Source organism: Aedes aegypti, chromosome 1 (genome assembly GCF_002204515.2).
Source record: "Aedes aegypti strain LVP_AGWG chromosome 1, AaegL5.0 Primary Assembly, whole genome shotgun sequence".
Lineage (NCBI taxonomy): Eukaryota > Metazoa > Arthropoda > Insecta > Diptera > Culicidae > Aedes > Aedes aegypti.
The window spans coordinates 92,390,293-92,409,825 of record NC_035107.1 but is presented as its reverse complement, the minus strand read 5'-3'; the positions used below and the strand labels follow the sequence as shown (position 1 = coordinate 92,409,825).

At 35.7% G+C, this 19,533-nt stretch overlaps 1 protein-coding gene across 1 annotated transcript in view; it reads left to right on the top strand.

Annotated features, from left to right (window-relative positions):
• Positions 1–247: 247 nt before the first annotated feature.
• Positions 248–19,533, top strand: part of LOC5572547 (alanine aminotransferase 1) — an 81,737-nt gene continuing 62,451 nt past the window's right edge. The window contains exon 1 of the mRNA XM_001660420.2: positions 248–396. The gene's annotated coding sequence lies outside the window, so the exon portion shown is untranslated. The remainder of the gene's footprint in view (positions 397–19,533) is intronic.

The following is a 19,533-nucleotide window of genomic DNA, read 5'->3' as shown; positions in this document are numbered from 1 at the left end:
GGAACCATATCAATATGAAAATTAAATTTTAAGGTCTCCATTCATTCTTTTTAACTGCACTGATTGAAATATTCAATCCACTGCTGAGGGGAATTAGACTAGCGTGCATATGTTTTTCTCACGCATCATGCCATCGCGTGTGCCCATCGCTCACTTACCACCCGCGACTCATGCAATCATCACCGCCGGCAGCTCACTCACTGCTGATGCGAGGAGTTTGTTCGACTGTGTGCGTGTGTCAGTCGCGCCTAGCGGTTTTTGTCGCCTACCTCGTGAGCTAATCCTTCCCTTCATTCAATCAGTCTCGACTGACTCGCGAATCGCTCTAGTTCGGTTACCAAGGATTGTTTTGTGTTTTTGCTTTACCCTGTGCTGTATCTGTGAAGTGTTTGAAAGGTAGATTGAATTTTTATGATTTCAAAGTCTGATTTAAGTGTTGTTTTGAATTGTGTTGTATAATTCAAGTTAAAACTGTACTGTTACACAAATAGACTGATAAATAAGTGCTCAAAATTTAGCGTAATTCAACTGTGATAAAATAGTTTATTGGCAAGGCAAACTCGATTTACTCCTGGAGAATTGGCTCAAAATTGTGTCCAAATTCGGAATTGAGAGGTGATAATTGGAGAATTACAATTGGCAATGCACTAGAAACAAGTTATGAAAGCATCCAGCATTTGCACGCGCCATAAAAGTACCCCAAGTTATGTGAACAACTAATATAAACCTGCACACGAAGAGCACCTCCCTTATCAGCCTTATCACCTTGTCTTTGTCCAGCCTCGGTTTTGAATTATGTGTGCAAATTGTACGGCTCCATTGTAAATCATCTCCAGGAAAAGAAGCACACTTCGAAATATTCCCGGTGTGGTTATGCAATCAAAAGTAGAAAATTGTCATGACAGAATGCAACAAACTATGGTGCAGTGCAGTGCAGAACTCGAAAAATCGTCCGAAAAGTGAGAGGATGCACCTCAAGTGAGACGAAATGCACTTTTCAGTGACACGCATACGATGCACACAATGCAGTTTCTCCACCGCACACACTAGTAGCTCAAACTTAGATCCCTAACAAAGTGTGGATTGGCATTCGTTTCGCTTGCTTTGATTCGGTCACCGTAAATTTGCCAAGTTCACCTGACAAGCCCCCCGCAAACTCTGTTGGCTTAGCTTGCTATCTAATCGCGCTGGTCTGCTATTTCGGTTGGCGTCGTTCCATGCTTTTTATAAAACAGTAACTCACTCGCTTAGCTGCATGATAAGAATCATCAAGCAACAAGTCACGTTGATTCTTGACCCTTTTGTCATCCTAGTAAACTTAGAAAAGGCAAATTGATTGCATGCTAATCGACCTATATTTTCCCTTAATTTTGTACACCACTTGCTTTGAACTTGATTTGCCTTTTCTTTCTTGAGATAAACCAGCCTAGGGCTGAAAATCTATCTATTAAATGAAGATAATAATAATAATAATTGATTTGCCTATACTCAGCTGAGTATATACAGTCAACTCTCCATAACTCGATGTTAAAGGGACCATCGAGTTACCACAAACCATTATAACTGCGATCCAAGGGACCATCGAGGTAGTCATGAAAACTGGCTTTTTCTATGGTTCTCTAACTCTATATCGAGACACGAAATATCGAGTAAGGGAGAGTTGACTGTAATAAATATCTCAAGAACGAAATGTGGATGTGGGTACCTTTTCAGAATGATGCCGTCAAAATACAGCATTTGCTTAGAATTAGAATCCATTCTAATTTTTAATCTGAATTCCGTAATTCTGTTTAAGAATCTCTCATCTCTCTGTTTAATATTTCTATTAAAAATTCCGTACAAATACAGTTTTGGATTTCGTCCGAATCCAGTTCAGGATTTTGACAAAATGCTGTTTCGGTATTTTGTTCAAAATTCCCTCACGCTTCCTTTTAGGATTCTTTCAGAATCCTGTACTGTATTTACTCAGAATCCCATTAAGGGTATGATCAGAATCCTGTTCAGGGTTTACTCATAATCCAGTTCATGATTCCCTCAGAATCCTTTTCAGGAGTTTCCCAGAAACCAGCTCAGGATTTCCTAAAAATACTGCTGAGGATTCCCTCAGAATTTTGTTCAGGATTCCCTCAGAACACTGTTCAATGTTCTCTCAGAATCCTCTCAGAAAATCTGTTCAAGATTTTCTCAGAATTCTGTTCAGGAATCTCTCAGAATTCTCTCAAATTCCTGTTCAGAATTCTCTCAGAATCCTGTTAAAGAATCTCTCGGAATAATGTTCAGGATTCTCTCAGAATCATGTTCATGATTCTCTCAGAATCCTGTTCAGGTTTCCTCAGAATCCTTTTGAGGATTCTCTCAGAATTCTGTTCAAGATTCTCTCAGAATCCTGTTTAGAATTCCCTCAGAATTCTCTCCGATTCCTGTAAAGGATTCTCTCAGAATCCAGTTCAGAAATCTCGCTGAGTCTTGTTCAGGATTCTCTCAGAATCATGTTCAGGAGTCTCTCAAAATCCTGTTGAGGAATCTCTTGTAATAATGTTCAGGATTCTCTCAGAATCATGGTCATGATTTTCTCATAATCCTGGTGAGGTTCCCTAAGAATCCTGTTCAAGTATCTTCAGAATCCTTTCGAGGATTCTCTCAGAATTATGTTCAAGATTCTCTCAGAATTCTTTCAGATTCCTTTTTAGGATTCTCTCAGCATTTAGTTCAGAAATCACGCAGAGTCTTGTTCAGGAATCTCTCAGAATCCTGTTAAGGATTCTCTCAGAATCCTGTTAAGGAAACTCTCGGAATAATGTTCAGGATTCTCTCAGAATCATGTTCATGATTCTCTCAGAATCCTGTTCAAGATTCTCTCAGAATCTTGTTTAGGATTCTCTCAGAATCATGTTCAGGAATCTCTCCGAATCCTGTTAAGGAATCCCTCGGAATAATGTTCAGGATTCTCTCAGAATCATGTTCAGGTTCCCTCAGAATCCTGTTCAGGTTTCCTCCGAATCCTTTTGAGGATTCTCTCAGAATTCTATTCAAGATTTTCTCAGAATCCTGTTTAGGATTCTCTCAGAATCCAGTTTAAAAATACTTTTGATGATTCTCTCAGAATTCTGTTCAAGATTCTCGCAGAATGCTGTTCAGCATTCTCACAGAATCATGTTCAAGATTGTTTCTGAACTCTGTTCAGGGTTTTGTTTTTCAGAATTTTGTTCGGGATTGTTTCAGAATTCTATTCAATAACCATGTTCAGGATTCCCTCAGAATCATGCTTAGGATTCCCTCAGAATTCTGTTCAGAATTCCCACAGATTCATGTTCAGGATTCTCTCAGTATCCTGTTTAGGTTTCCTCAAAATCAATTTCAGGATTCTCTTAGAATTCTGTTCAAGATTCTCTCAGAATCCTGTTTAAAATTCTCTCAGAATGCTTTTCAGGATTCTCTCAGAATCCTGTCCAGGAACCTCTCAGAATCCTGTTAAGGAATCTCTCATAATCTAGTTCAGGAATCTCTCAGAATCCTGTTCAGCATTCTCTGAGAATGCTGTTCAGCATTCAGGATTCTTTCAGATACTGTTCGGGATTCTTTCAGAATACTGTTTAGGATTTTTTCAGAATGCTGTTCAGGATTCCCTCAGATTTCTGCTATGCATTCTCTCAAAAGCCAGTTCAGGATTCTCTCAGTCTTAGCTCAGGATTCTCTCAGAGGCCAGTTCATGATTCTCTCAGAATATTGTTCAGGATTTTTTTTTCAGATTCCTGCTCAGGATTTCCTCAGAATTCTGCTCAGGATTCTCTCAGAATTCTGCTATGGATTCTCTCAGAAGCCAGTTCAGGATTCTCTCAGAATCCAGTTCAGAAATCTCGCAGAATCTTGTTCAGAAATCTCGCAGAATCTTGTTCAGGATTCCCTCAGATCAGAATTCCCTCAGATAAGGATACCCTCAGAATCTTGTTCAGAATTCTCTCAGTAGCAAGTTCATAATTCTCTCACACTCCAGTTCAGGATTCTTTCAGAATGCTTCTTTCAGAATTCTCTCAGAAACCTGACAATGATTCCCTCAGAATCCTGTTCCGGATTCTCTCAGAAATCTATTACAATCCTGAATAGCAGAAGCCAGTTCAGCTATTCAGGATTCTTTCAGAATGTTGTTCAGGATTCTCTCAGACTCCAGTTAAGGATTCTAACAGAAGCCAGTTAATCCGAATCCTGTGCAGGATTCCATCCGAATTATATTCAGGGTTCTTTCCAAATGTTCAGGATTTCATCTGGACCTTGTTCATAACTTCATCCGTCAGAATCCAGGAGTGCTTGTCCAGGATTTCGTTAGAATCCTGTTCAGAGTTTTTCCAGAATTCTTTACATGATGTCAGAATAATTTGAAAGATTCCTTTAATTTTATTTTCTTGGAATTCATCTGAGAGTTCCTACACTGATCCTTGTATGAATTTTTCCTAGGGGGTTTCTTCTGGAATGCTTTCAGCAGTTTCTACAGGATTTTTTCAGGGGCACTTCCAGGAGATTCCCCTTGATTTTTTCAGTCATTTATTAAGACATTTCTCATTAAATAATTATTCTGAGTTTCTGCCATGAACTCCATTTAAAATTCAGAAAAACTTTTAACTATGAATTATTTTAAAATTTGCCCTGAGATGCGATTGAGATAACCTCCGTGAGTTCACAATATTTTCTCTAAATTTATTTCTTCTTGAACATACATTTGCAATTAATCCAGGAATGTTTTAAAAAATTAATGAGATATTTTTCTTGAGTTTCTGATCAATGGAGTCCTAAAGCCCAGTCCCTATTTTAGAACCAAACTCATAAGTTTGTGCCAGAAACTCATGTTTACTCAATTTTCAAATGTTTTTTGTCGGTTTAAAATTATTTTTTCACGGTTTTTGAAATTTTGCCACACTCCTTGATTTAAACTCAAATTTTGGGTGTATTTTGTTTTCCGTGTCCCTCCCGAAATGTCAGATGGAAACAGCCCCAGTGTTAAAACTAAATGCCCTATGGCATTTTTGTCGACTACGTGAACGTCGAACAAGATCAAAAGTGTCAAGGTTCATATTTGAACCTTTTTTAAATTAAAGGTTAAATATGATATAGCCGTTATTTGAGCGTGAAAAATTGCAAATGTAGTTGCTAGAACATTAATTTAATTATAAATTTTAGGACCCTATCCCACAAAAAAATTTCAAAGAATTTAAGAAACACTTTTGCCAGAATATTTAAGTTGTGATCTTACGTAGAATGGAAAATCACTATAAAAAGGCATAACGTAATCTACTAGGATTTTCTTCCAGTACAAATCTGGAGCTCATCGAGGGTTTCTTTTTAAGGAACTTTTTGAGAATTCCTACTGGAATCATTCCGGATTTGTTTTCTCAAGCCTTCGACAAGGACATAAAACAAGGAACATCTTCAAGTACTGCTGTAAGATTGTTTCTTCAGAGATTCCAAAGTGTTCCATTTTTAATTCCAAAGTGTTCCAATCTTCAGTTCTTCAACGGATCGTTACTCAAGTTCATTCAATTAATTTTTTTCTGACATTAATGTAGAGGTTTCTGGATTTTATGGAGGAAGAGGAACGATTCCTCAAATATAGATAATCGTTTTGAATCCGTCATGAAATTTTCCCAGACATACTTTTTTGAATTCTCAGAAAAATAAGATCACTGACATTCAGATTCTGCAACAAGAAAATCTGAAAGAACTTTTATGGAAATTTCTACAAAAATTGCTGCATGTGATCTTGAAGAAACTTTCATAGAATTTTTTGAATTATTATAGAAGATCATATTCTTAATAATTATAATGATTTTTTTCTACCATTCGTTCAATAGTTATTGTAAATAACCCAGGTTATGCAGGAATTCTTTCACAGACTCCTCCAAGGTTACCTGTGTCGATCTCTCTGCAAATTTCTTCAGCATATCTTTCATTGATTCGCGCAGATATTTTTCATTTTTTCAACAAACTCGTTCAGAGAGTCTTTCGTGAAGTTTCTCCAGGTATGTTTATCGAGATTATGGGGATTTGACAGCATTTCATAAAAGATGTATACCAAAACAGTCTCTTCTAATGACTTCTCGATTATTTTTTTGATTTATTTTTTTATGGACATTTGAACATGTTTATTTTGTGTTTTTTACAGGAAAAGCTACAGTAATGATTCCAGTAATATCTACCTCCAATCATTTATTTTTTCAGAGATTCTGCCCGATGGTTTTCAGGGAATTACAGGGGATAGGCAAAATGATTGAGATAGGCAAAATTTTGCCCAAATTCAAATGCTTATAACTTTATGAAAAATGAATGAAATTGGATGCATCTGGTAGCAGTCGACGGCAAATTTGGTCAAGTTTTAGGAACTTCCTTGGCCATGCATATTGGCCACTGGACACCGGAGATGTTCCGGATTTTCTGAGGTCATGTCCAAATGTCATTTTTTCTGTCGCTTGTATTTTTGTGCGGTGTAAAGTTAGATAGATGTTTGAAATTTTCCTAGAAACTAGAACTAATAGGAAGTTGAATGCCACCGGACGCATTAAGATTGGTTGGAAATCTTCAGAAATATGACCATTTCCGTAAAACTGGTTCCGGAAAGCATGGTCAGTCATGTTTGTATTTCCAATCATGTAAATATTATCCGGAGCTATATCCAAGTGGACATCAACCTTAAAAATGATGTTTCCTGCAGCGTATTCAGAACCATTAGATGCACAGACCACTCCATAGAAGGTTCCAGGTGCCCTGGGGGAAATGGTCAATTAGGAACATACAGTTGTGTTCAGAATAATAGTAGTGAAAGCCGATTTTCATACAAAATGCTCAACTTTGGCATGCTGTAACTTTGTTTCCATATGAGCAATCGGCATGAAATTTTGGCAGTGAACTACAAATATACTCAATTTCATTAGCACAAGATTTCAAAATTTTCACACTACCGGCTAAAAAGTTAAGCACCAGGTGAAATCGCTCAAAATAATAGTAGTTTTAATAATTCAAAAATCTGCTGTATTTTGAGTTTTTGAATTTTTCTTTATTCATCATTTCAACCATTTCCACCCAAGCTATAAATGTATAAACAAGCCAGTTTTTTACAAAATTGTTACTGAACAAAAATTTACAAAAGAAAAACTACTATTATTTTGAGCGATTTCACCTGGTGCTTAACTTTTTAGCCGGTAGTGTGAAAATTTTCAAATCTTGTGATAATGAAATTGAGTATATTTGTAGTTCACTGCCAAAATTTCATGACAATTGCTCATATGGAAACAAAGTTACAGAAGGCCAAAGTTGAGCATTTTGTATGAAAATCGGCTTTCACTACTATTATTCTGAACACAACTGTATCTGGAACCATATCAATATGGGCATCAAACTTCATGATTTTCAAAGGTTATGCTTTCCGAAGCATTTCCAGCACCACCGGCTGCCATGACCACTTTATAGTAGATTCCAGGTGCCCCGGGGATGTGGCCAATTCAAAACATGTCCGAAAACACATCAATATGGGTAAAAACATCAAGATTTTTGAAGGTGATGCTAATAGAAGTATTTACAGCGCAACTAATTTATATGACCACTGTATAGTAGGTTCCATGGGCCCTGGGGGATGAGGTCATGTTTCGAGTTGGCCACATCTCTAGGAGCCCCTGGAATATACTATAGAGTGATTATTATATCTTATGGTTCTGAAAATGCTCGCCATTTTCCAAGTCACATGGATTTTACTGTTTATGGTAGAATGTGATTCTAAACAGATGAACGGACATGTTCCGAATTGGCCACATCCCCCGGGGCACCTGGAACCTACTATAAAGTGGTTATGGCAGCCAGTGATGCTGGAAATGCTTCGGAAAGCATAACCTTTGAAAATAATGAAGTTTGATGCCCATATTGATATGGTTCCGGATATGTTCCTAATTGACCACTTCCCCCAGGGCACCTGGAACGTTCTATAGAGTGGTCTGTGCATCTGATGGTTCTGAATACGCTGCAGGAAACATCATTTTTAAGGTTGGTGTCCGCTTGGATATAGCTCCGGATAATATTTACATGATTGGAAATACAAACATGACTGACCATGCTTTCCGGAACCAGTTTTACGGAAATGGTCATATTTCTGAAGATTTCCAACCAATCTTAATGCGTCCGGTGGCATTCAACTTCCTATTAGTTCTAGTTTCTAGGAAAATTGCAAACATCTATCTAACTTTACACCACACAAAAATACAAGCGACAGAAAAAATGACATTTGGACATGACCTCAGAAATTCCGAAACATCTCCGGTGTCCAGTGGCCAATATGCATGGCCAAGGAAGTTCCTAAAACTGGACCAAATTTGCCGTTGAGTGCTTCCAGATGCATCCAATTTCATCCATTTTTCATAAAGTTATAAGCATTTGAATTTGGGCAAAATTTTGCCTATCTCAATCATTTTGCCTATCCCCTGTATCTAGAATATTATCCAAGTGTGGGTATCGTTTGACGATTCTTTGTAATTAATACTACAGCAATTTATCAAGAAAGTCCTTCAAAAAGTTTCTGGAAGAATTATCCACTGAAGGAATCAGATAAGCAGTTCTTAGCAAGAAGTTTGCAAAATTTCCTGGAAATTCCCTTATGGGATTCCTAAATGTTTCATGGATGTATCCTTAGAGATATAATTGTAGTTTTCACTGAACAATTCACTGGAGAAATTTCAAGAGTATTTCTTAGAGAAGCTTCGAAATGAATCTTTGATGAACCTTCTGAAGAAGAACGAGAAAATTTCTGCTGAAATTCTTGGAACAACAACCACGAGGATTTCCGGAGGAATCCTGATAAAATTTTAAAGCATTCTTTGGAGAAATTCGTAGAAAAAATACGTGGCAAATGCATTTAATTATTGAAATTTCAAATAGTTAATGAAAAAATTCTTGGCAATTCTAAAGGCATTCCTGGAGGAACTACTAGAAAAATCTTTCGAGTAGTTCTTAGATAGCATCGTTTGGTTAATTTCTGATTGAACCCCTAACGGGACCATTGGATATAAGAAGAATCACTGTAGAAATTTTAACTGAAGTTCTTAGTTCTACCTGAAGTTCTTAGTTCTACCAGGAATCTCTGGACCATCACCTTTGAAAAACCTAGAAATTTTTCCTGATTTTTTAGTAGAAATACTGTAGCCAGAAGTAAGCTCCACTGTTAACCTTTTGCTGAAATTCAAAAATTTCTATTCGTGGAACAGGTAGAATTGAGCTTAGAGAATCGCCATTGTCTGTGGGAATCTTTTGGAGATCTTTCAGAGAAATCTCCTGGAATACTCTATAGAGAAACTTTCTGGATAAATTAGTAACAGGATCTGGAAGTAAATTTTTGTGGCAATCCCTGTAGATGTTACTGGAGGAATCACTCAAGGAATATCTTAAGCAATCCCAGGAGAAATTTCTGATAGAATTCTTATAGTTAGTAATTTCGGAACTAATCTGAAGAAAAATTGCTTTAGAAATTTTGCAGGTTTTCCTCGAAGAATCGTTGAAAATATTCCTTTTAACCTTCAAAAACCTTTAACCTTTCTGAAATCTTCAGAAGTTACACTATGCTCTTTTTTGGTAAGCATTCGTACAGAATTTCTTCTGAAAAATCCGCCATGAATCATTTTTAGATTTTTCCAAGATAATACTAACTTTAATATATCGAGCTTTGATTTCTCCTATCATATTTGGATAATTTTTAAGAAAATATCTGTAGGGAACATCGTCACTTGGAGGTTTGACTGTAGAATAGTTGCATCATGAATCCTTCTGTCAAAGATTTTGCTAGGAATGCGCCTTTAGGTTTCTGCTAAGGATCATCTGTAAAAAACTACAGCTATGCCTCAGTTTACCGATGAATTTTTTGAATTCCGGAAATTCCAATAGTCAGATAAAAAACCTTTCCCCAGAGATTCCTTCAGAGATTGTTTGAAAAATCTAGAAGAAGTTTCCCTAGAAACATCTCCAGAAGTTCTTTTAGGGATTCCTTTCAAAAGACCGAACATCGTTTCATACATTGCATCGACAAAATTTGCAGATAGGTATCTGTGCAAGAATTACTCCAAGGAATTTTCCATGAATTAATCAAAGAAACCTTCGAATATTCCTTTCAAAATTTGCTGAATTAATCTTTTCTAATTTCTCGGTAGAATTAGCAGGAAAATAACCTCAGTATTCCAGAGAATTCTCCATTCTTTCACATGAAGTTTTTGGAACAAATTTGAAAATTTATGGAAGATATTCTTAGCATGACTCCTGAATGGATGCTCTTGGAAAAATGTCTGGGTATATTTCTAAAACAACCCTCAAAGATATTGTTTATGAAATTCACAATGCAAGATCTGAACGATGTTTTGAGAAATACTCGAATGTATTCCTTAAGAAAACTCTGTTCTGGAAAAACTCCTGGTGGAATCAACGGTACCAACCAATATTTGGTACTGTGAATCTTACTGTTATTATTTATTGGAAATTTCTCAAGTACCATCAGTGCACCAGTATCCGCTCATGCTCCAGTAGCCCGCTCACACTGAAAAAAGATAAGTTTACTCAAAGTAAATTTGAAATCTATAGCCGCTATACGGTTAAAATCGATTAATTGAATCATACTGTGGGCATTTTTTTGTGTATTTAATCAAATTACCTTACTTTTTAAGCTCGTGAGCGGGCTAGTGGAACATAAGCGGGTACTGGTACGTTGACGGTATTTCTTGAAGAAATTGTGTTGATATAATTGAAGAAATAATTATTTTGCAATTTATCATGCCTAAAATTTTGGCGAAATTAAAAAACAAAACTTTCTTACAAAATACTTTACCGATCAAGATAGAAAACCTGCAAGAATTCATAGAATATTCCTTTCAGTGGATTCTGCTGTAAATCTTAAAACCACAAAAGACTTTAAAGTGACTCAGGGTTTTTCTCCACATGAGTTCAGGAATTCCTGCAAAGATTACTCGAGATAGGACTAACACAGTTTTATAAGTCATACCTCCATAGATTCCTACAGGAATACATTCAGGTACTCCTTTGGAAATTTCACTTCAGATTCCTTCAGTAACTCTCCCATGAACTGATTATGAATATTCATGATTGACATGATGAAAATTCTTAGAAATTTTCATCCATTCAGGTGGACCGAAGATGTGAAAGGTTTATATTAAAATTTATGAAAAAAAACTAAAATAAAACTTCTAAGACCAGTAAAAGTATCATGTCCACATTGATGCTAGTTTGAACTATCGAACCTTATTACTATAATTAAAAACTCTTTGAAAACTTCCGTAGCAATCTCTGAAGATCTCCTGGAGACATTAAATACTGAAGCAATAAGTGCAGAGGATTTCACGGGAGAATCGCTGCCGATTGAACCTATTGAGAGAATCTTTGGAGGAGTATTCTGGAGTATTCGTTGTGAAAATTACTGATGGAATCAACGTGAAAACTCTTGGAGAAAGTCTTCCATGATTTTTTTTTGACAAACCCTTCTATAAATTCCTAGATTTTTCCTGGATGATCTGTAAGCAAATCCCAGGGGAAACTCACTGGATCCCTGTGAAAGAATGTCTTTAAAATTACCTGAAGGGCTTGAAGAATAGTTTTAAGGAATCCTTAGTGAACTTTGGAAAAAGCCTAAAGGTTTTCTTGCACGAATTCTTGAAAAAAAATATTTGGAAAACTTTGGAAGAAATACCTGGAAGAATCTCTGTAGTGTTTATTTGGAGAATTCCCGGAAGTACGTATGGATATCAATACGTAATAAAACAGTCGCCTATCAATAAGAACACAAATTGATCTCAGGCCTCTAACTGGCAACAGGGAAGGCTCCGATTATTGGAAACCAATCGATTCAGCAGGTTTTTCAATCGAAAGTGGATAAGCAACTTGATTGATACAAAAATTCTTTATAATCATTCGAAACTTTCTTGGTAGTTGAACTAAACTTTGTGAACTATGTCTTTAAGTTCATCCATCGTAAAGCCCCTGGCTACGCCCTCGTTGAACAATCTAACGGATTGTAACAGTCAACAACAGGGGCCCAGATAGCCGTAGCGCTAAACGCGCAGCTATTCAGCATGACCATGCTGAGGGTCGTGGGTTCGAATCCCGCTGGTCGAGGATCTTTTCGTAAAGGAAATTTTCTCGATTCCCAGGGCATAGAGTATCTTCGTACCTGCCACACGATATACACATGCAAAAATGGTCAATCGGCAAAGAAAGCTCTCAGTTAATAACTGTAGAAGTGCTCATGAGAACACTAATCTGAGAAGCAGGCTTTGTCCCAGTTGGGACGTTACGCCAGAAAGAATAAGAACAGTCATTTTTGGCCTTTAAACGGCGAAACGTAGCGTGGCCATCTAGCTCTTATCGTCGAACGGTGAAAATTGGCTGCATAAACAAACGCAGTTTACTACACACGAAAATTCGCTCTGGTCAACATTTGCGCTCCGGCAAAGAGCTCCGAACATGTGATTGATGGCCCGAGTAAAAATGTTTCTAATGGTTATATACTGTCAAAATTAATCACTGCTTGTTTTGATACGGGGTTTGTGTAATAAACCGTGTGCTTGTCACAAGAGGTCAAATATATTTCGGGGCCAGCTGAACGACAGGTTATTGTCACAGACAGAGGGTTAATAATATCTTTCAGCATCATTAAGGAATAATGTTTGTTCTGTTGCCTCTAAATATCTTCATATTGCGCATTTTACACCTGATTGGATTATATTCCTAAAAAACCACTTATTCTCGGTGTCTCGATGTCTTTGAAGCACTTGACAAAGAAGTTTATTCAAGACGTTTAGAGCTCTTATAGTATTCGTGCATGACATTTATCATCTCACATAATTTTGTTCAGATAAATTTGGGCAGAAATCCACAATAATGCGACCTATAGGGAGGTATGTGCGAAGCAAACCGGTCGTGAAAAAAAGAAACCGAGCGAGTTATTTTTATTTCCATATTTTTTGCCATTGCCGAAGCTATACCTATGTCACACCATACTGTCGCACCAAAAATACGGTTGGTCGAATCCGGAGGCGCGGTTATATGAGCATTATTCGGATTAAGCAGGCAATCATCATCATCATCGAAAAGTGAATGTGTGAATATCTCGCTGTATGAGAAGAGTGAGTGGTGTTCGTTCACAAATTTTGGAAGAGTGAAATCTTTTTTGGGTACAAGAACCTATGGTGGACCCCTGTTCTATTTTGTCACGAATATGTGAAATATTATCGCAACGTGTAATAACAACTTCAAGGCGGAAGACTGCTCATATGTTTTATAGTTTAAAACCGTTATTAAACAACATTGTTTAGGATTTTCAGATCAGAGTAAAAACAGCTGATGAGCAAAGATCATCTTTCTAGTACATCAGTTTGTTTGGATTTGAGAAGGAAACATAACGACTGATTATCAATGTAAACCGGGTGTGAAAAAGGCGGACTTTGCACAAAAATCCAGATTTTCAGTATAGATTGCATTATCAGTTTGTAAAGCTTACGGGTGGAATTTTTTCAATAACTGATTGATACAAACACAGACAAACAGACGTGGCAATCGAATTAGTATAATCTTACGGTGAATAGTGCTCAATTTTAATATTTGGTAGTTGGCTAATGGCTCACTCGTGACGCTTGCATCGCTGTCGTTCGAGTTTGACGTTTGTGCACTGCTGCCACCTAGTTTCCAGTTGGGAAAACACATTTTTTTAGCATTGGGCGTTAATGTTCACGATACTAAATTCCAAATTGTTAATTGTTCTAGCTGTTGGCTATTTATCTTCCAGATTATTAAATTAGATAGTCATCTGTAGTCAAACTTGTCAATTTTGTATCTCTATTAACAATTTGCACCTCATTTCCTTTGCGAACAGGTCAACAGAATGCATACGACTGCAACAAACGATTCAACACAGACAAACAGACGTAACACTTAGAACAAATCCTGATCAAAATCATAGTCACGATGACATGTACGCCCAATGCTAAAATCGGTGTGTTTGGCCGATGGACCAACAGATGGCGGTAGTGTGTAAACGTCAAACGCGAACAAAAACGATGAGAGCGCTGTGGGTGGTGGATTGGCCACCTACCATATATTTGAATCGGCCGTTAAAAAGGTGGTCGATGGACATCGGTGAGAGTGTGACGTCTGTTTGTCTGTGGATTCAAGTTAATGAGCGAATTCCAGAAGTATTGGTTTATTCTCAAGCATTTTCCGTTACTGCAATAAAAATTGTTCAAAACTGTAATTGCTGAATGTTAAAAATTACAAAAACATTTTCTCTTTTTTGCAATAACTGAAAACCAGAAAAAAAAAGTTTGTGATTGTTTGTTAACATCAGTTGACATAACCGATGAGCTCAGAGGAGATGTACACTGGGATTTACGTTACAACTTCTATTGATAGAATACAATCAAATAACTGAACACTTGCATCCTAACAAATATTACTACAGTTCGATCAAATTAGAAACACTAGTACATTATGACTGCTGAAATACTATTACTTAGCTGCTAATACGATTCAAAATGGTTATATTTGTAAAAAGGGGATACATTTACAGGGCTGGAGGCAAATCTCTTTTAGAGACTTGGTCATAATTTTGATGCAAGTCTCTTTTCTCAATGGTTGGTATCAGAAATCTCTTTCTTAACCAAAATTATTCCTAAAGTAATAATTTTATCTTTTTTTTTATTCATTTATTTATTTCTGCTTGCACTTAAAGATTCTCTTATGTGAATTCTCCACATATTCGTCCGGAATCTCTTCTCAGATTCCTAGAGGAAAAGCTTATTCGAGTTGCATCTACAGCTTGTTTTCTGGAATACTTTCAAGGACTTCTTCAGGTATCACTCCAGAAATTCCTAGAGACATCCCTTTACCAATTCTCCCAGAAATAAGTCCAGAAATTTCACTAGCAATTTTTCAAGTGATTCAAATAAAAAATTGGCTTCTGGAACTTTACCAAAGACTACTCCCAAAATCCTTGATGAAATTTTACACTGACTCTTCCATCAATTTCACCAGGAGGTTTTCCAAAGATTCCTACAAGAAAATCCACAATGGGTTATTCCAGAGTATTTGAAGAAATATGTTCAGGATTTTTTCCAGGAAACTATACAAGAGTTTGTTTAGGAGTTACCATACCTATTTTTTTCAGTTATTTTTGTACAGATTCCTTCAAGAATTCATGCATAGTCTTTTTCCGGGAATTGTTCTGAAGAGGTGTTCCAAGTAAATCTCTCACGAAGTCTTCCAAGAATTCCTAATGAAGTGCCTTCACAAATTTCTCTAGATGTTTCTCCAGCATTTTATCCAGGGATTACTCCTGGAGTTATTACAAGCATTTCTCTAGCGATTTACCAAGTAAAATAACCTTGGATTGTCCATAAGTTCATTTAAGGTTCAATGCTAGCAAATAGAAGAAGAAGATTCATTACTAGCAAATAGAAGAAGAAGAAGAAGAAAAAGAAGAAAAAGAAAAAGAAGAAGAAAAAGAAAAAGACTAACAAATACACTACAGTTGTTCCTTCGAGAATTGCTTAATACATTTCTTCTGGGATTCCGTCCTTTGTTTATTAAGAGTGCAGGAGTTTATTGACAAAACTGTTCAGAATATATTATACGGGAATTCGATTTATTGTTTTTTTTTTCTTTAAAATAATTATCTTAGCAATTCAGCTAGTAAATCTTCCAAAACTTTCTCAAGAGTGCAGGCGTTTTTTTCAGAGATCATCATTAATTTCATCGGAGTTTTTTAGAACTGCCTTGATTCTCCCGGATTTTTCAAGAATTTGTCCAATAATATATGAAAAGTTGCCTTTGTTGTTCCAATTCCTGAAACAAGTCCTCGAATACTTCTTTGAGTACTTCCTATGATTTTTTCAAAGGACTTCTAAAGAGATTCCTAATGGATTTTCAGGAGGCATCTCCGGAATAATTTATTAAGGTACCCTAATCATAAATAAATCCCGATTCTTATTAAAGGAAATTTTTGGAAGGAGACTGGAGAAATTATTGATTTAATTCTGAAAGATGTCTTTTGGAGGAAATCTCTGGACAATCGATGAAGACTGGATGAATTTCTGGTGGACTTTCGTGAAATAGTTTAAAAAAAAAATCTTTAGATGAATTCCTAGTGGATTCATTGGAGCAATTTCTGGAGTTATGAATATTAGGTTGAACCACAGATAACAGATATTTATGCTACAACAAAATTCTGTGGTTGAACTCGTAAAAGTATCTTAGAAGAAATTCTTGGAGAAAATCCTTAGAAAGTCCATAGCAAAATCACTACACGAACTGCTAATGAAATCTATGGAACAATATCTATAGGAAACTTTGGGCAAAACTCCTTTGAAAATTCTTATATTTTTGTTTTGTCTCTTTTTGATTCCTGTTTGGTATTTTTTAAGACGCATGAAATTTGCGTAAACGAAGGGGGCAGAGAATGCCAGTTCGCTCCCAAACTTGGGCTCAGCCCTCATAGATTTTTTTATGAGGAAAAATGACGAGTTTGAGTTGAATGTACGTTTTCATAATTTCTGGATAATCAGTATTTTACAGGAATTTTTTTTTTTGTTAAATTTCTCAAATTGCTGAACCATTTTTGACGTTTCCCAGTAATCACACGATCGTTTAAAATAGCGTATAAGAATACAAAAATGGAGGCGCTATACGTACATTTTGCATGCAGCCTTATGGCACATGTACGTATATTGCCTCCACTTTTGTATTCTTATGCACTATCGTATACGATTTTGTGTTTACTGGGTTATGTTCGTGATCTTGAAATTCACCGAAACATGTATCAGAGTTGGCAGAATTCATTTCATCCAATTGTAATCTTATTGTTTATTTAGAAAGCCTAAGCCTATTATTATTAGCCTAAGTTATTAAGTATTATTACATGTTTGAAAAGCAATTTCGATAATTAGGAATCAATGACCTAGATATTTTTATTTCACATCAATAATTTTGAATTATAATACAAAATTATTGTTACTGGAAAAATAACTATATAAACTTGAGAGAATCTTGAAGGACTAAATACGAAGGCTTTTCAAATAGTCACCAATGTATGCATGTAATATCACAAAATATTCTAAAATTTCTCTAGAGCCAAATTTCAGCCTATTCAGCAAAAAATGATGGTTTTCAAAAAGTATTAGGTTTATTTTAGTAAATATGTATTGCTCAGTCGTACATATTTAATGTTAGACTGATCTGTATTCTTGACGATTTTCGGTACCTTTCGCCTTGCTTACAAACACGTACGTACAAATGTGAGGTCGACAGTTTTATTTAAAAAAACGCGTTCCAATCCTCCTGTTTGACGACATCTATGACGCTTGAAAGTCTTTAAGGTGGAGATGCATCGAAGTCAAACCTTGAATTTTCAAGAGCACAAATCTAGAGAACGGTTGTCAGATTCTCTAGATTTATGATATTGAAGACTCGAGGTTTGGCTTCGATGCATCTTCACCTTAACTGTAAGACACAAGGTATCATTTAATCCTATGTTAAAATTTTGGTAAATTTTCAAACTTTATTTGATATTTGCTAAGAGGTTTGGAGAAATGAGACACTCACTGCTTAAATGCTGAGGTACAATCCATGTATTTGAACGTTCATTAATTTGGTTTGCCTCTATGCCCTTGAAGAGATTGGAATTTCACTTTCATTATGCACTTTAATTCTCCTAACCCAACATTCAAAACTGCATTCAGTTATATGTTTCTGTTAAAATTCTCGTTCAAACAGAATTGAAAGAGTGAACTTGTTTCTTTGCTTTAGTTTTCTTTTGAATCTTTGTATTCCATTCGAGTTCTATATCATTTCATCTGATTAGGAAAAATACGTCATCTTGGCAAAATAAGCCAAAAAAATGTTTATATATGTTTTTATTTTCATAAGTTGATCAAACGGCCCTGGACATTTCTGAGATTTTGAACTACTGTTATACAAAGATATACCTCTGTAATCGGTTCACAAATATTCTCGAAACAATCATTAGAAAGTTATGCAAATCCTCAACTATCTACCACATAAAATACAAAGGGGCTATAAACCCTCTTAGATGTAATGCTTATTTACGGTTAAACCTAATAAAGAACACAAACTAATCAAAACAGAACTTTGGCAAACCAAGCCAGTTTTTAACGTAAACAAAAAAAAACATAAAATAACCATAGTGAACTATGGTCCAGAAAGCAGATTTACGATTTAGTGTTTAGAATGAAACATAAGATGGAAACAAAGTCGTTCGTATTAGTTTTACAGCCATTAACTGAAATTGTCATCTAAACAGACGTAAAAGAAACAACAACATATGTAGCATTGGAAGTTGAAAAAACAGTTTAATCAGCTGTAACAAGGCTGTACAGAAAACATTTTAGCTGAATAAACTGTTATTCAACTACCAATGTTACTCGGGAAAGCAAGAGCGCTTACAATTGTTTGTCACAACTTTTGCGGATTGGGATACAATCTCAATAAAATCTGTCATGCCAAATCATATTTGTTTGATGGCTGTTATACCATAATGTGGCAATGTGTACGGAGATTGTTCTCAATGGCAATGGAAAGCCTATAAAATCGTTACGCACTCGTTGATCGATTATTGACATATTCTGTTAAAGTTGTGATAAAATGTTGTCGCAACAAGAATCGGAGAGGACAATGTCTTTGTTGCTGCGTGTTGGTCGACAATTGATTCACTGACTTCAGCAAAGTTGTAGAGTTTTCAATTTCAAGCAACTTTGCTAAAAAAGTTTTGTTTAGGTATTAGACTTATTTGGTTCTTTTTTTTCTATGTTGGCATAGAGTGGTTCATAGAAAACTTATTTTCGAGCGCCAACTATTGCAATTATAATATTTCATCAAAGTAGTCTATGAGCGACTTTTAGAGCTAGGAATAATGCGCAATTTGGAGAGTGCAGAAACTTGCTATCTCTTTTCGTTAGGGAATTACCGTTGTTTCAAAAAAAAACATCTACTTTGATTGCGAATATTGGGATGATTTGGACAAACATGGCATTCAACAGTCAAAATGAGTTTATTTATTATATAAAAAATACAGATGTGTTATTTTTGTAACATTAATATAATACCTTTAAAAAACAATTTATTTCAGAAATACTTCATCAACTTTCAAACTAAAATAGATATCATTGCATAAAAGTTTGCCTCTTTATTCGTTCTAAGGATCGTTCAATGACTTACTTTTTTTGACGAGAAGGTAATTTTAGAACATCTAGAGTTAAAAATATGCATTAAAAAATAACTGTGCCGTGTTTTATTTACATATTTCTCTAGAATATAAACTCTAAATATAAACTTATCCTTTGCAGATTGGTATCAAGTTTACTCAAGTTTACACATTTGCTTTCTGACTGACCACTTACTTTACATTTGCACAATTTTTCAGTATTTGGAAAAATGTCATCCAAATTTACATATAACATTGACTTAGCCTCTGAACTAAACAAGGTTTTACTAAAATTT